The 17,525-nt window shown below is 40.7% G+C and overlaps 1 long non-coding RNA gene across 1 annotated transcript; it reads left to right on the forward strand.

Moving 5' to 3' along the window:
* The first annotated feature begins 1,265 nt into the window (after positions 1 to 1,265).
* On the forward strand, positions 1,266 to 16,990 carry LOC115377292 (uncharacterized). The gene is made up of 3 exons (XR_003930040.1): positions 1,266 to 1,276; positions 5,705 to 5,709; positions 16,913 to 16,990. It is a non-coding gene; the product is annotated as an uncharacterized LOC115377292 (long non-coding RNA).
* Positions 16,991 to 17,525: the final 535 nt, after the last annotated feature.

Here is a 17,525-nt window from a genome sequence, read left to right on the forward strand (position 1 = left end):
TGCATGCCGACACACAGATACCCAAACACACAGAAACAAGAGATTTTGTGATCCATAGCATAGCAGAGATTATAGGGGTTTGGGGAAAGAGCATCCTAAACCTAAACACACACAAGGCATGCTGTATGCTGTCTTACTGCCATTAGTCATAAATCTGCACTCCGCTTTTCCATATGTTATCACACACTTATTTTCGCTTGTGTAAGGATCCAGTTGTTCTTGGTACAGATTGTTCAGCAAGGCTAAAAGGCTGAAGCGAGGAGGTTGCATGATGTAACATAGCCTAGGTATTTCTATCACATTGATTATATCATATAATATACCCCAAGCAGAACAATGAATGACTGTGAGTAGCTATAATTTATAATCATAATTTACTTACCAGAAAAAACACATCTATCAGGTATATACATTGAACTTCTGGGCTATTTTTGTTGTTTTATGGTGTAATTCTCTTATTCCCACACACAGGCAAACACAGAACAGTCATTAAAATTAATCATAAATACAAACAGCGCTTTTGCTTCTTTCAGGGATAATGCTTATGCAACTCAATAATAGAGCGTTACAGTTTGTAGTCCTAAAACCTGGAAGTGAGTCAGCATTTTCCAGCTATGGGTTTTCTGGCCAGATGTCCAATGCTTATTCCCCATAGGATTTTCCTTTTAGGCACTGTGATTAGCATAAGCCTAACACAGCTTGACATTTTTATCTATGACATAAATTACACCCGTTAACATCTCCACCACAAAATTTATGAGCTTTAAAAAAAAAAAGTCGCTAACAAGTTACTATATTAAGACGATGGCTGTCAGAATAATTACATCAATAATTAAGCCAAGTGTGTTAACTCATATGTTGTTCTGCTGCTCCATGTGCTGTAGTTGTATCCTGTTTTGTGTACACTTGTATCAAACTTCTTTTGCACATTTATGATTTTTAGTATTAGACAGCTAGCCAAGTACTTGAATATGGGAGGAGTAGCTACCATGGTGGAAAAGCGGTGGGGGCTGGTGTTAAAGTACCACTGGCAGAGTGTAACCAACTGTTGTAGTTTAATTTAGCCTAACCTTATCCGTCTGTCATCTCAACTGCTTGTGTGTCTGAAATTGAAAAAAAGTGCATTGGTGTGTAGAGATTATCATGTAGAATAAAATGTGTGAGTAGTGGGGGGTCTCTTCCCACCTTCCTATAGGTTCTGGAAATGCACTCACAGAGACATTTGGCACAGCACTTCTTGGGAAGGGCTTTGCCAGCCACACCATCCAACTATTCAGTGTGTTGGATGGGGGCTGTGCATTCAGCATAACATGCTAACATGCATGCTGGGCATAGCAAATGCAGTTTTGTCTCCCTGTGTCCCGCATGGGGTGGAGGACAAAAAGCATCCAGCTGAATTGGTCTTGTCCTAAATTAGCTCCTTATGTTCTTATTCTCCTTTTGGGAACAAAAGGGGGATTCGGTCTGAGAGTCACAGCATTTTCGTAACTAGGAAGCAGCATGCAGCTGGGGTGAACCGAAAGGACACTTAACTCGCTCAGTCTCTCCTTAGCCAGAGTCTCAAGCACCAACAGCAGTCCCCACTGGGGGGTGCAGGCATGCTTCTCCTGACCCCAGAAAGTGACGTTTCACGAGGGGGTGGTTGAAGACTGGTCACGAAAACCCTCATGACAGGAGGAAACAGCTGCTGAGTATACTTTAATAGTGGCATGAGACAGCCTCTTCTCCAGCAGATGCTGCATAACAGAGGGGATAGATCCAACTGAGCATGTCAGGTGATATACCCTCCTCTTCTTGAACCAGCACTGGAATCCCAACCATTTTGCTTTGCAGTAGGTAACCGTGGATCCTGCCGTAGCCTCCTGAATAGTCTGTATGACCCCTACAGATAAACTAGCCTGCATTAGTCAGTCCCTCTCAGGAGCCAGGTCTGGAGAGGTTGGCCTAAAGTGGGCATCACACCTATCGTGCCCACTTCCTGTGACAGAGCTCCTCAGAAGTGGCAATTGTCCAGGGTTGGGCTGCTAGTATTCATGCCAGCACTTTGTACCACAGCACCGCGTGGCGGTCCGAGGCTACTAGGATGACCATCAGTCACTCTCGTCTCATTCTCTCCAATAGTGCAGGAATGAGACATAGAGGAGGAAAGACAAAAAACCATGGCACATGTGCAAATGTGTTCACCCCTGGGGTGATGTCAGGGAGAGCTACAGCAGACAAACAGGTCTACTTTCGCCCTGCCGAACCAGGTCCAAATCTGTTGTACCACTTGGGATGAAGCCTCCATTCCTCTATCAAGGGGCCATCGCTCCACATGAGGTTTGCGCCTTTGTTCTCTCCTGATACGTGCAGTGCCTTCAGAGACCTCAGGTGCTCTGAGGCCCACAGCCATAGGTGCCCTGCCATCTTCAACAGGGATGCAAATCAAATTCCGCCCTGCCTGTTGATGTGAACAACACTGGTGCAATTGTTGGTTCTCACCAATACATTTCCCCTGTAAAAGGGGTCTGAAGTGTTGGTGGACCAAAAACACCACTTAGAGTTCCCGTAGGTTGATGTGACATCCTCTGAAGGCTTCATACCGCCTACTGCCCTGCAGGTAGGTTCCTCCCCTCTCAGAGATGCATCTGTGAACATGGTAATGTAAGAGGTCACCCGACCCAGCAGTAGTCCTGCTGACGGGTGATGTGTGTTTCCCCAGTACTGCAGGCCATTCTGCACCGATGAGGGTATGGTCACCAGACGATGCTTGTACTTCTTGGCATCCAAGTAGAGACCAGAAAACCATCTTTGAGGCACTGCATGAGCAGCAGCCCCCGTGGGACCACCAAGTGGGCATGACTCCCAAGACAGTCAATGCTGTCACAACTGACTCCTGCTGCATTTGGCACACTGTTTGCCTGCTGTAGGCCTGTCCGTCTCAGTTTCCGACAGAAAAAGCTTGGCTGAGCAGAACACATATGGCCAGAAATATGTGCTACTAGAAACTGAATTTGGAAAAAAAAAAAAAAAAAAAAAAAAAGCAGAATTTGAATCACATTTTAATTTGAATATAATAAAAGTGAATTTGACTCACATAATTTGAATTTCTATTGTTTAACTTGGATAACTGAATTGAAAAACTAAATCTGAATAGCATAATTTGAAATTGAATTTATTAGTTTGGAGCTTTATTGTAATTAGTTCTAATTCTTAATACTTTTTGTGGTGTGTTTATTCAGACCTGTATGCCTGTCTGTCTGTATAGATAGATAGACAGATAGACAGACAGACAGACAGTAACATGCGGTGGGGTCCATTAATGTAGCAGAACTCAAATTGCATAGCGCATGCATATGAAATATCTATTATACAACACATAGATCCGACTGAGCAATCTGATTGGTCAATCAGACGTTTAGAATGTGCTCAAATGAGTATGACAGCATGGGTAGCTGTGCTCAAATGAAAAATACCTCACCACTGAAAATATTACTCTGCCTATATTTTATTGCCCGAGCCTGTGTGGTTTCCATGGCAACACGAAACATTTCACTGAAACCCGCATCAAAAGCTGCTGTCAACTTTGTTAGCCTGCATAATGGACAATTTTGTCAATTTTGATTTATTTGGTGACGCGAGAGTTACGAGATACGCGAGAGTGACGAGTGAAGAGCTGGATCAGCTGGAGAGTTCAGGAAATGAAGGCAGTAGGTCAGGCCAGGTCAATGTCTTGGGCCGTCAAATGACTACAAGACTACCTGAAAAACACCGGACAAACAGCTGATTTCTCAACATAAGTAAAGAAGAGCTAAACAAGGTCCTCCGTGAATTTTATGGAGCTTTAATTTCTATAATAAAGAGAATGAAATGCCGCAGCAGAGTCAGCAGCACAGACAGTACCTGCTGAGGCAGAGTCAGCACCACGGACAGTACCAGCTGAGGCAGAGTCAGCACCACGGACAGTACCAGCTAAGGCAGAGTCAGCACCACGGACAGTACCAGCTAAGGCAGAGTCAGCACCACGGATAGTACACAGTGTGGCAGATTCAGCACCACGGACAGTGCCCGCCAAGGCAGAGTCAGCACCACGGGCAGTACCCGCCGATGCAGATTGAGCACCATGGCCAGTACTCGCCAAGGCAGATTCAGCACCATGGACAGTTCCCGCCGAGGCAGATTCAGAACCACGGACAGTACCCATCGAGGCAAATTCAGAACCATGGACAGTACCTGCCGAGGCAGATTCAGAACCACAGACAGTACCTGCCAATAAAACATCTGCCGGTGAGTTTATGAAATGATAGATGTTTGTTCTGGCGCCAACACTGGAAAGCAGTAGCCTATATTTAAATATATCTGTTGTTGTAGATTAAAAATCAGCTGTGTTGGTGAGTCGTTGTCACAGCACCTGAAATCGGCAGAAATATAACAGTCAATGATTTTTTTTTTTTTTTTCCAGTGGATATTCTAGTTACAACATGATTGAGCTAGCAGAGCAGTTTTGTGTTGCTATGTGTGGTATTTATTCAGTTTTGGGGAATCGAAATGTCTAGAAAACATGATAAGCCCAAGCTGGCTGACAAGGACTAGTTAACGTCAGATCTCATGTATTTCCACTGAAACGGAGAGAATACTAGCAAAAAACTTTTATATTTTGAGAGCGAAATGCCCACAGTATGGATACATTTTGAATATGCATTTTATTTTGTGGGTCATAGTTGTATAATCGCATTATTACACTCGAAGGTGTGCTTGACTGTCTCGTGTAATAATGCTTAAATAGTGATCACGCCAACATGGCCGGTATCATGTATGACATAGCGGTTCGCATTCACCTGCTGCATCTCAACAGGGTTTACTCAACAGTCACGTCACACCAATCATTAGATTCACCTGTACCTCTCAACAAAACAGGATTTGCAGCATTTGAAAAATAAAGAACAATAAAAAAAAGAACAATACAATCAGCAAAATATCCATTTCTAAACTAGCACAAAACCAGTTATTTCTATCCTGTGTGTTCCATCATTTGAATGAAACGACCAAATTGATCAACCGAGAGAGGGAGAGAGAGAGAGAGAGAGAGAGAGAGAGAGAGAGCAGACGGACCAAATCACCTTAGCTAGCCAGGCTCCCAGTCAGTGCACTCTGTAGTAAAGTAGATAAACTTAGCCTACCTTCTGCCAGGAAGCTAGCAGGTCAGGCTATGAAGAAGCTTTGTAATCCCACCTCGAGCTTCATTGTCTTTTCAGCCACGCAGTCATTTTATAGCTAACGTTAGACATAGTGTAGCTTTGTGGTGTCTGTAGCTACTAGCTAGCTAGCAGACAAAACTAAAGGAAGTCCAGACTGTCACCGTAATCTTGCGTTATAGCCAACTGACTTCAAATATTTATTCCCTGCCTCTTTAGGGCTCACTCACAGCTAAGCGGCCGGTATTTCTCTCGCTAAAATAATTTTTAAAAAATTGTTTGGCATCCATATTTGTAATTAATTCACTTGATCAAGTTTTTTTAACAGACTAACGTTAAGTCTCTGTCCCTCACTCACTCCCCACATGAATGGTGCGTTCCTTGGTTGGGATCGGTCAGGTTTTAGGCAAGAGGAGTTCGATTGGTTAAAGTAATATCAGGTAAGCCAGTAAGACGCAGTATAGCCTGGGAGTCATCACAGAGATTTAATGTGATGGAGATTTAACTTAGAAAGAGAGAGAGAGAGAGAGTGAGAGTGAGAGAGAGAGAGAGAGAGAGAGAGAGAGAGAGAGAGAGGATTTAACTTTAAGAGACAGTAGTACAACGTTTCATGTCCAAAAAAAAAGAAAAAGAAAAAGAAAAAAAGCTGTTCATCGCTTTTCGTTCAGGGCGGGCCCAGCTGATGATCAGGGCGGGCATAGCCCCCTAAGCCACCCTTGAGTACGGGTCTGTGTTTGTTGTTTAGTTTGCCTGCTTGCCAGCCAACCCTGTCACGAATATGAACTGAGGTTGACCTGGCTTGTTAGCTAAAGACCTTGTCGCACATCCAGTGAGCTTTTTGTCTCACCATTCGCTGAAGAGGACAGGATGTGGTAGCTCGGTACATGGTGTTACAAACTGTGTAGACCATGCACACACAAAGTAGACCGTCCTGATTGGCCAGCTACATTCAAGTAAATTGTAGTGAGCTGGACCATGCCTATGATTGGAGGAGATTTATAGCCATACAGTCCAATAGAGGGCAGAGCCTATGCCATGTTGGCTACTTCAAGAACAGTCTCTTTTCCATTGTTATGCTTAGGAAACAATTAATTACAATGCATATGTAGCATTAGACCAAGACCTTCAAGACTTGACCAAACCTCTAAAATCTGACTTTCTTTCACCAAAAATGTATGGAGATTAAGATTGGAGATTGAGGTGTTAAAAAGCAATAATATTGGCTTAACAAAGACTTCCAGTGGAGACCTGCAGCACTAGACACATGTAGCGTAGCTGTAAAATCAGCATTACAGGCAGATGTAATTTTTTTTTTTTTTTTTTTAACTTACCATGGAAACCTGGGTATTAAACTGAAATTTCCACCCTTATCAAATGAAAATAAGAAACATGTAAACCACTAGGAGCATCCAGGGGTGCTCCAAATTTTCCAGAAGGGGGCATTATTTTTATTTATTTATTTATTTTTAATTTTTGAAAAGAAAAAAAATCAGTTTTTACAACTAAAATATGCATCCTTGTGACATTTATCTATACTGGTGTCCTGTAGAGCATTTGATATTTAGGGCCTCCATGTTCCGCTGCTCAGCTACGGGATGAATCACAATCCTCTTCATGGGTGACAAATGGGCTTCCCCCTCCCTCCTGCCCTGCTTCCGGAGCACATGATGTGGCCGTGTATAATGGTGCAATGAGCAAGTCAGCGTAGAATACTGTTTGGAAATAAAATATGCCAGGATTCACAGTTTAAAGTGCTATATGCTGTCAAATGGCTTTTTAGTTAACCTGTATACAATGTATCAATTTAAGTGGACTCTGCTACAGACTTTAAAGACCATATAGGTAAAAAATGCCTTAAAGGTGAATTTTTTTCTCTCTTTTTAAAGCATATCACACCATATATATATATATATATATTTATATATAAAAAGAGGATGTGATAATGGGTCTTTAAATCCCATTTGGAACATTCTGTGTTTTGATTTGCCTCATTTTACAGCCCCTTTCCTTCCGCAGTTTGAAGATGTGAAAGTAAATCCTTGTTAAATGTTTTATTGAGCAAGCTTCTATTAACATGTCAGTCATCTGTCAGCGTGTCTTGAATGATTTACCTAGTCATTCTAAATACTTCATCCATGCAGCCTCCCCTGTCTCTCTACTGTATTTGCCCACCTATCTGTCTGCTTGTTAGTTGTCAGTCTGTAGGAGAATTCCCTGTGGTTTATGTTTCTGTCTCCATATGTGTTTGTCTGTCTGCCTTTATTTCTGTTTACATGTCTGCCGGCTGTGCCATGCTGATTTCCCATGATGCTCTACTTGAGGAAGTGCCAGGACAGAAGATCTCAGGGGTACCTAACACGCACTCACACACACACATGGCTCATTTGAGAATACAGCGAGCCTCTCTGAAGTCTGAAGCTGTACTGTGGTTCAAACAGCACTGTCTTCTAGCTGCCAAAAAATAAGCTCTGACACATAATCCTGTGCCTCTAGTTAGGGAAATGAAAATTAAATTAAACTATAATAGCATAAAATAATATTTTATACATTAGCAAGGTGTGTGCATTCATGCACACATGTACATTTAAAGCATTATGTCTCAGTAAACATCTTATTCCTTATTTCTCAATAAACGTTGTATTTTCCCACAAATTCCTTTATAATCTTTCACAACCAGATGGGTAACTACAAGTGAATTTCGTTCCCCCATGTCTAGTGCTGTCTCAGAGTTGATGTTGATGACTTGAATACATGCTATTAATCACTTTATTTGGCCAATTTGCTTTTGAAGAGCTGAATCACTCTTGTCATAGGTGTTTTCATTTGTTAAAAGGTTTGTCCCTGACTTTAATTTTAGCCCAAGTCAATACACTGCCTGAAGAGCATCAGCAATGAGACACCATCTAAATCAAAACATACATACACACGTACACATGCACACACACACACACACACACACACACACACACACACACACACACACACACACACACACACACACACACAGATAGATAGATAGACAGATATTGACTATGATTATGATCAAGAATGCACCTTTATGTTGTGCTTAGAAAAGCCCTTTTTCTCAGATATTATATGCCAACATGACACGATTGTCAGTGGCTGATTAAGACATAATTCCCTCATATGACAAGTGTCCAACAGCTTCGTTTTTTTATCTGCAGCCTTTGAGGTCCCAAATCCAAATTCATTTGACACGATATGAACTCAGGCTTTTGTCAATAGTGATTAAGTCCAGCCTGTGGGAGGCTGCCTTTGCCAACAGTCGCAGCAAAGCTAGAAATGAATATTAGCTTTGTGGGTGAATTGTCCCAGTAGCAAAATTAAACAAGACGCATTGAATTTCATCTGACATGTCCTGTGTGCGTCTGTGTTTCTGAGCTCAAATTTATTCTGTTTTGGGAAAACAGAAATGCTGCCATCTGGGTGGGAAAAACCTTGAAATCAACCTTTTTGTTTTGCTACCAGTAGAGTATCATGCTGATTTGCATTTGTTCCTTTAATGAAATTGTGTATTAACTAATCTACATGGTGACATCTTAATGCTATGTTTTATTATTTGGTGGTAAAAGTCCCTCCAGCCACAACAGGACAACAGAGCGACAGTTTTCATTCAGTTCCATATCATAACATACACATATCATAGTAACACACTGACCTGACTGTCATGGGCTGCACATGACCCAAAATATAAAATGTATCAAGACAGACAAGCCAAAATATTAAAAATTTAATGCATGTTCCTCCTCTCACTAATTTAAGGGAAAAAAAAAAAATCTTTGGCTGCAATACTATTTCAACAGTTGATTGTGGGAAACATTTTGCTAGAAAGAAACATCATGACATGACGTCATCCTGAGAACTTTTTGGCACAGTGTGAGAATTATTCCTGAAATATTCAGATTCTCAGGTCAGATCACTTCACTAGACATCAAACCTTTGGCCTCCTAAGCACACAGGAAGGTTGCAAGAGGGTAAGAGTGGCACAAAGAGGGGTGGTAATAATTACCACATTATTGCAATACCTGATAATAGCAGACACAGAACATTGCAGGCACATCAGCAGTACAACCATCAGTGTTGCTGATTGTAGATTTTTTTCTATGTGCATTTACCTTAAATGAATCTAAAATAAATTATTCATAAAAAAATCAATTGTTTGTTTGTTTTTTTTTTTTGTTTTTTTTTTTGTCTAGCTTCTTTCTGTTCTCTGATGATGCTTGACAAAACACTTCATTAGTTTTCAATTTAGGCTTATACCTGAAGCAGTTGGAAAGTGTTTGACTGTTCAGTTGGTGCCAGGTGTTACAAGAACAACGCTAGGAGGAATGACTACATGTGACAGGAATAGGTGTGTTTGGCTCTGTGACAGGTTTACCTTGGCTAAGGATAACTGGAGGAAGGGGAAAACTCTGCAATATTATGCAAGTCAAAGAGAGAGGCCATCATCATAGATTTTTTTTCTAAGCTTTTTTTGTTTCTTTTTTTCCTTTACCAATGTCAAGAAATGAAAGCTGTAATAATGACAGACAAGTCAGACACAAGAATCTAAAACCTAACACAATCCCAGAATATGGACCAATCAAAAGCTACAATATCACAGGGGAATTATTTGATTATTTGAAGGAAATAAGGACTTAGGAGGTCAGAAAATTTATGAGCATCAATAAAAAAATATATAATATAATAAATATTCATTTTGTGAGTTGGTCACAAGCTAACTGTATTAATTTCAGGCTTTACACCCGGGCATTTTGGCACCCGTATGAACAGATTAGTACAGTCACACAGCCTGCGTGAGCAGCACGCTGCACTCGAGCCTCGCTGAAACTGCACGTCAGCTAGAGTTTCTATTTTGTCTGCGCGCATTTCTCAGTAAAAATAGACAGGGAAGATCTGCTGATAGGCATGATGACAGCAACATTACATCACTGACACCTTTCACTATAATTTTGATATCTACATCTCTCTAGAATATAGAAGCACAGGTAGAGATCATACTAATTTTAATTTGAAAAAACTGAGCAGGTTCAAATGGTAGCTTATTATCAACAAACTCAAGTAGTTGAACTTGAAGTATCTCTCTCTCTGTCTCTCTCTCTCTCACACACACACACGCACACACTCTCTGTCTCTGTGCACTGTGTGTGAGTACTGAGCAGGTCTGCAGCAGAGATGTCCGGAGAGCATTGCAGAATGGCAATGCATCGAAAACAGTCTTCATCGGCCCAAAAAGCACCTAAGCATAGCAAGGCAACAGTGCTCATTAACAATATCTGATAAAACAATCAGATTTAAGATAATTAATCAAGAGCAAATTGAACATTTTGTACAAATGTGTCTGGGCAACAACAGTGGCCAAGTCTGAGGGGAACAGCAGGAACAGGACGCAATCAGAGGCTCAGGTACCCATGTGCTTTCCAAAACCGTTTTTGATTGTGTCATTACATTCAGCTGAGGGCAGCAGCATACTGACCAGTACACAAAGACACAAGGAGTCTGATTTTACATTTGTAGTGAGACACCTATATGACACCTACAGTGTACTAGAAGTATTATTTCATAACAGAAAGGTTATGCGGAAACTTTTAGTATGCCTGCCCCATGACATCACATGGCATATTTTTTTGGTCTCAAACTGTTTGGAAATTGTTTGGTGCATTCAGCTGCTCACTTTCACAAAATATTCTCACAGGGGAGGATGGCCCAGGAACACCCTATGTATCTGGTGTCCATTCACATTTTCTCATCAAAGCTCACTGTGTATATTAACTGTGTAGGGTTTGATCAACATGAGTTTTTAATGATAATATTTTGTAATGAAGCTGGTAATAGTTAATATTTTGTGCTGATTTTTTTTTTTTTTTTTAAGTTGACTATTTTCACTCCAAAAAACCTGCAAGTATTCAGTGTCCATAATACAGTTTTCTACTCAGCAGTGCAGAAAAGAAAACTGAAAGAGGTTTTTGCTCCCTAAGGCAAGGTGGCCTACCACACTTAATCAATGGAAGAGAAAACTCTTTAATAGATTACTACCTTTAAATGAGAATTTTGTTTACAGAAAACATTATTGAAAGTGGCTTTGTGGCTAAGTGGCTGCGCTGGGCTACATTTTACAGATTTTCACAAACTGTCTGCGAGACAATAGAAAAAAGACAATGGGCCCTATTTTCATGCTGGTGTAGTTCAAATGCACAGACTGTGCCGGTAAAGTGGTAATTTAGTGTGTGTCTTGTTAGATGCATGACAGCCTCCCCTTACGCTTAATTAAATCCTTGAATTAATTTCTTAAATTCTTAAATAAAACACAGTGCTTCATGTAACTTTTAAATGTGGGCACCTAGATTAAAATCTGGTGCAACCGGCCAGACTCTTGCAAAAAAAAAAAAGTACAAAAAATTCACACTGGTTGGCTATGACATGGTTGGCAATTTGGCACAGCTTCTAAGTTTGCACAGTGCAAATCATCAGCAATCATCATTCTGTGTTCCCACCCAAAAACACTTTCCAGAGTGCAGCTGCATGTGTCATTCCTCCATTTTAGGCCTATAGCTATAATGAACAATATGGTGTGGTACAGCAGAATGATGGGTATAATTGGTTGAGTTAAATTTGATAGTGGTAGGACAGGAAACAAGTGTTGTGTGTGTTTTTTAAGAGAACTCCAGTTTCAGCAGTTCTGTCCAAAAATTTAAAACAATAAGTTACTTCAGGCATGGAAGGGCGCAAGGCAGTAATTTTGCCTAGAGCGCCACCATAGGTACAGCCGGCACTGACTACAAGCAACAAATAAAACAATGGAAACAAGATTTATTGTACCACAAAGTTTGCTGTAACTGCACGTCATTACTGTGGAAATACAAATATATATATATATATATATATATATATATATATATATATTACATCAGCGTCATTAGAAAACATGGCGACCCAGCTGTCACCAGGAACTATAGTAAAAGGGGCGTCATCTGCCCTTAGCAACATATTTGGGGTACATATATTCATATTTGGATACCATACACATTGACTTTTGCACCATCATGACATGAACACTGCCGGACAAGTGCTTTATTTCCTCAGTGTGTCCATGGGTAAACTATGGGATGAAGATGAAGATGTATTTTAAGTGACTTGGAAATTTTATGAGCTTCACAGGAAATTCAGCAGGAGATTACTGCATTTTTGCTGGTCCATGGCTGGCTGCAGTCCCACCAGCATCCATCAGAATAGGAAGGAGGGGTGACAGCCGGTTTGTGTCTTTTGGAGAGACGTTTTGTACCATATGGAGAATCTGCTGGGAGGATTTGACACATCCACCGCAGAGGAGGGACGGTGGTCTGAATGTGACCTCCAGCTTTCCCTGATGAGCCAGGACATCACGGTGTACCAGCACCATGCTTTTAACACCTCACGGTTCAAAGTGTGATGTCTGCTTGGGAACACACCACTGCAGATTGGGTTTGAGCCTGGGTTCAGGGGGAGGCAGTCTTGTTAAACCAAGTTGTTTCAGCAGAGGCAGATTCCTCAGATGCACTGCATGGCTACATCATTAAATGGGTGTCCCTTCGCTTGGCATAACTGACCCGACTGGTAGACCCGCACTGCAGTCTCGCTCTCTAGTTTCCCTCTGTGATAGTGGGCTGACCCGAGATAGAAAGAAATATCTTTTTGCTATTCAGAGGCTGGGCGTGTTGATACAGGGGGAAACTCTCATCTTTAAGTCAGCAGGCAGGGTTAAAAAGCACTATTCTGTAATGTCCTCATGTAAATAAATAATTTTACTTTGATCTGCCCTAACTAATAAAAGCATTTAACTATGTCCTTGGCTTGATATTTGAGTGTGCCTGAAGTAAGCCCAGGGGCTCCTCTTCTCAATAAATAATTGTCTGTGTTTTGCCACTCTATAACACTGACTGCTTTAATGCAGTAGAGCACAGCGCGCCATACTGAAAAATCAAAAATCTACAGCTAGTTCAGTGCCTTGTTTTGGCCCTAGATGTCCACTAGAGAGGAAGAGGTATTTAAAACAACTGAGTAATGATGGTCTCACAACCATGTTCCACATCCAGCTATAATTACACCGAGGTATCACTGAGGGATATTACACAAAAAAAAAAAAAAATTCATTTTCAGGGTTTGAAAATGTTTCTTTTGCATGTCCCTCTTTGTTATCACCATCCATTTGGAGATATTTTGCAGTATTTTTTTTTTTTTTTTTTTTTTTTTTTTGATATTGCTTGTTAAATTCACTTCCAACTTTCCCATTACAGTATTGTGGGTGGAATCTTTGCCGCTTTCACTTCCAGAGGATTATTCTACACCTTGGCCATCTCTGTCGGCACATCTTATTTAGAGAAATTCTTCTGCACCATTTTTGAAATATCAAAAGTCACCTTGAACTGTCAACATGTTACAAGCTGAAATTGAAACATGCTGCAAGCTACACTTTATCTAGTGGGAATGTAAACTTCCTAGAGAGCAAATTGTGCATCCTGCATTATATATGCCAACAGGTCTCTTCTATATGTGTAATTATAGATAATGGGCTTACATGTGGTGTGTAATGGGTTGTGCCCACGTATGGCCATGCTCACAAAAAGACTGTAACTCAAATGAAGGCCCTATATTTTTCTGCATTCAACAGCATTACAGGCCACATAGCACATGAAAATTACGTTTTTCGCCACAACAGACCTGAATGGACCCGGTGTCCTGTTCATAATGTTAATTAGCTAATGACAGTGTGACTTAGCTAGAGGTTTTGAGTTAATGTTATCGACAAATTGTATGTGAGCTAATTTAACTATGGATTCACCCGCATTACAAGTTTTAACTCTAATGTTTGTTACAGCGGTGTAGTTAGTTATCTTAGTCAAAATGGATAATAATAACTGAATATTTAATTTACCAGATCATGTGCTGCACACATGATCATAGTGAGTGTCAGGATCCCACAGTTTCCCCCTGGCATTTTTAGCAAGTGAGCGACATTATCGTTTCTCTACAAGGGGATCGCCCACCAAGCCTCCTCTAAGTATTGCTGTGGTCAGACAGAGATCATGACTCAGTTTTGATTCAGTGCAAAATGTCTAGCAACAACCCCTGCAAACCAATGCTTGATAACAAAAATTGTCATCGTAATTGCTATAGTAAATTAAAAAAAACAAAAAAAAAAACACAAAACAAAACTGAAATGATGAGGTATTACGTGTTGCCCAATATTGTGTTTTGGATTTACTGTGCAGTTGAACCTCTTGGGCAGGAAAAGGATGCAAGCATTTGCTGCTAGTGTGATGTACCTCTAATTTCTTGTCTTGCACTTTTTGAAATCTTATTTTCTGTTTACTTGTTCATCAGTCTTATGTGTGTGTGTGAGGACATGGCTGAAGTGTTGTTTTTTTTGTTTTGTTTTTTCTTCCATTATTGTCTTCCTGATATGGGTTTAAGAAATTCAAGGCGAGACGTGAACATCAAAAGTCTCTCTCTCTCTGTCTCTCTCTCTCTCTCTCTTCATTCTTGGCTGCTATAAAATGCCTCTATTAGCTTTTCCTTTGGAAAAAAGAGGAGCAATTAATAGTGCCTTTAAAAACTTTCAAATTACAATTCACAGTAATAGATTATTCATTTTCCACTTGACTGCCCCTGCAGTTCTGCCATTATCAACAATTAGAGGGTTCGCTCAGTAACACAAATACACCCTGTTCCCTCTGAGCACCACCCTTCCTTAATACAATGTGCAGTGTTTTGAAAACCAAATCCTGGGTGTACATATGGTGCTGCACTGGACAGTGCTTAAATGACTATGCAAAATCCTTAATATCCATCATGTTGTGTGTGTGTGTGTGTGTGTGTGTGTGTGTGTGTGTGTGTACACGTCTGGTGTTTTTGGGCACTTTTTTTTTCTCCTTAACCTCCTGGAAAGAAAGTCAATGTGAAATGAGCAGAATGTTTAACAGGCTAAAATGCGCTCCACTGGAAGCCTTCCCCTAAAAGCTGTCCTGCCAGGATCGTGGACAGTTCAGAGACAGTTGTTCTCACACCAGAGAGGTTAAGTGTCTTATTTTGCCCTTGCAGAATGTAAAGTATGGTACTGTATAGGCAAAGTGAGATTATGAAAACATTGTTTGACCTCAATAGTGACCTTTGTTGTGGGATTTTGAGGCGTTCTCAAAGCTACTGGTTTACAAATGTCCTGAGCTACAAAAAGTTACTGAAATGAAATTCAGCTTGCCAGAAAATAGTCTGTACTGTATTCTTTACGGTTTCCATGAAAAAGAAAAGTTTTTATGATTCGCTAAACTCGAGGGTAGAACATTTTGTCATCTTTTAACAAGCTGAAGTTGCTGGCAGGAAAAGGGTGGTTGGCATAATGAAAAATGATCACTGCTGAAGTCAAAAATGAGATCGTTCCAATCACAAGCTATAAACATGCAGGTTCTTTATGTGCCATTTTAACGCCACATTAATTTTGAGACATTACTATAATTACTGGAAGAAAACAAGACCATTGATGCACAGATTGGCAGCCTCAAATGGCCTTTTCACTGCATTTTACATTGTGAGCCACTGGGTTTGGCAGAAAGGGACATTGCTTTATGGTACAAAACAGTCGATAATTATCCTACATAAGAAATCTAAAACGTCATTCCACTTCCACTACTTCGACTAGTTCTGCAGGGTATTTCCAGTGATGGGAGTAACGGCGTTACAAAGTAACGGCGTTACTAACGGCGTTACTTTTATCAGTAACGAGTAATCAAAGAAATTACTGTTTCCCCCGTTGTAACGCCGTTACCGTTACTGACAATAAAATGCGCCGTTACTTGCCGTTACTTACTACTAATACTTATAACGAGCATTATTATTTTACTATCCTCTTCGAAAAATGTGCGTCTTGTGGAGAAAAAGCGGTGTGTCAATTTTCAAACCGGTCGGACTTTGCAGTTTTTCGTAACTTATCAACATGCATGGAGAATGACTGAGCACAAATTAGAAGAATCATCTGTGTTCTCCAACGGCAGAGCGGATAGTTTCGCTGCCTGTCGTACAGAAGACCAGGGGTTAAATTTCCCATCCTGACTAACTGACGTCACTACTTTAAACTATAATGTATTACTTTTTCAAAGTAACGTGGCCAACACTGACAATGATAGATGAAATTTGACAGCAATGTCCACACTGCAACAGCAACACAAAAATATGCGCATTAATAAGAGGATTTAAGAAAAGAAAAAAGTAATCATAAAAATTACTTTCCCCAGTAATTGAATTACTCTTCTGCAGCAGTAATTGAGTAGTAATCAAAATTACTTTTTTACAGAAGTAATTAGTAATTGTAACTTATTAGTTTTGTGAGTAATTGGTCCCAACACTGGGTATTTCACAATTCACAGTCCAACTAAAGTGTGAGGGAGCATCACACTGATTTACAGGGCTGCCTTGAACTACCGCTGTGGCAACACGGGTCAATCTGAGATCAGTCCGGAGGTGCACAGACCTCTCACGCCTCACTCCAATGCACATCCTGCACGGCAACCACAGCTAACACATGCTTGATTTCCTCTAAAAGAGTAGCTTTTCTACTCAGGAACATTTCATTAGGTCCACTGTGCTTTATGTGTCGGCCTAATGGGAGGTAATCTCTACTCGTGTGAACACCTCACTGCATATGTATATGCAGCACTGCGGCTGGTCAAGCTTACCCAATCACGAAGGTTACTTTGTAACACACATGGGGGTCAAAGCTGCTCATCCAATGAATATGCAGTGAATATATAACGTCTATGTGACCACTAAATATAAAGCATTTGTTTTGCCTTGCTTCCAATAATCCCATGATTCTCTTCTTACTCTGAAATGTTATGTTATATTCTGAAACCCTTCATGTCAATCTCACTGCTGTCAGTCACACATGGGTTAGGACACTGTTGTATTGCATGAAGACGTGTTTGAGTCAAAGTTAAAGCCATGAAGCCAGCCGAGCCCCAAAACACCCACAGGATGCAAGCAAAACTAAACATTTTTTCAGGGCGAAAGAGCTAGGGATGTTAACAGTAAACCTGTCCATGTTGGCTCGGCTGATTGCTAAAAGCAAGAGGCCACACACTGGAGACGAGTTCATACTTTCAGCTGCGCTCACACAATTCACAGGAGTAACCTGAACTCCCTGTTGAAGCCATGAGGTTTCTGTTCAGCTTCCAACCAAGAACTGAGAAACAAACCTGTGTAGCGAGAGCCAGTTCAACACATCTGATTAATTAACAAAGTAAACTCATAGGAAGAAAAGGCCAAAATGTGATGTAAAACAACGGGTCTATGGTATATTTT

The sequence above is a fragment of the Myripristis murdjan genome, chromosome 3 (genome assembly GCF_902150065.1).
Source record: "Myripristis murdjan chromosome 3, fMyrMur1.1, whole genome shotgun sequence".
NCBI classification, from domain to species: Eukaryota; Metazoa; Chordata; class Actinopteri; order Holocentriformes; family Holocentridae; genus Myripristis; species Myripristis murdjan.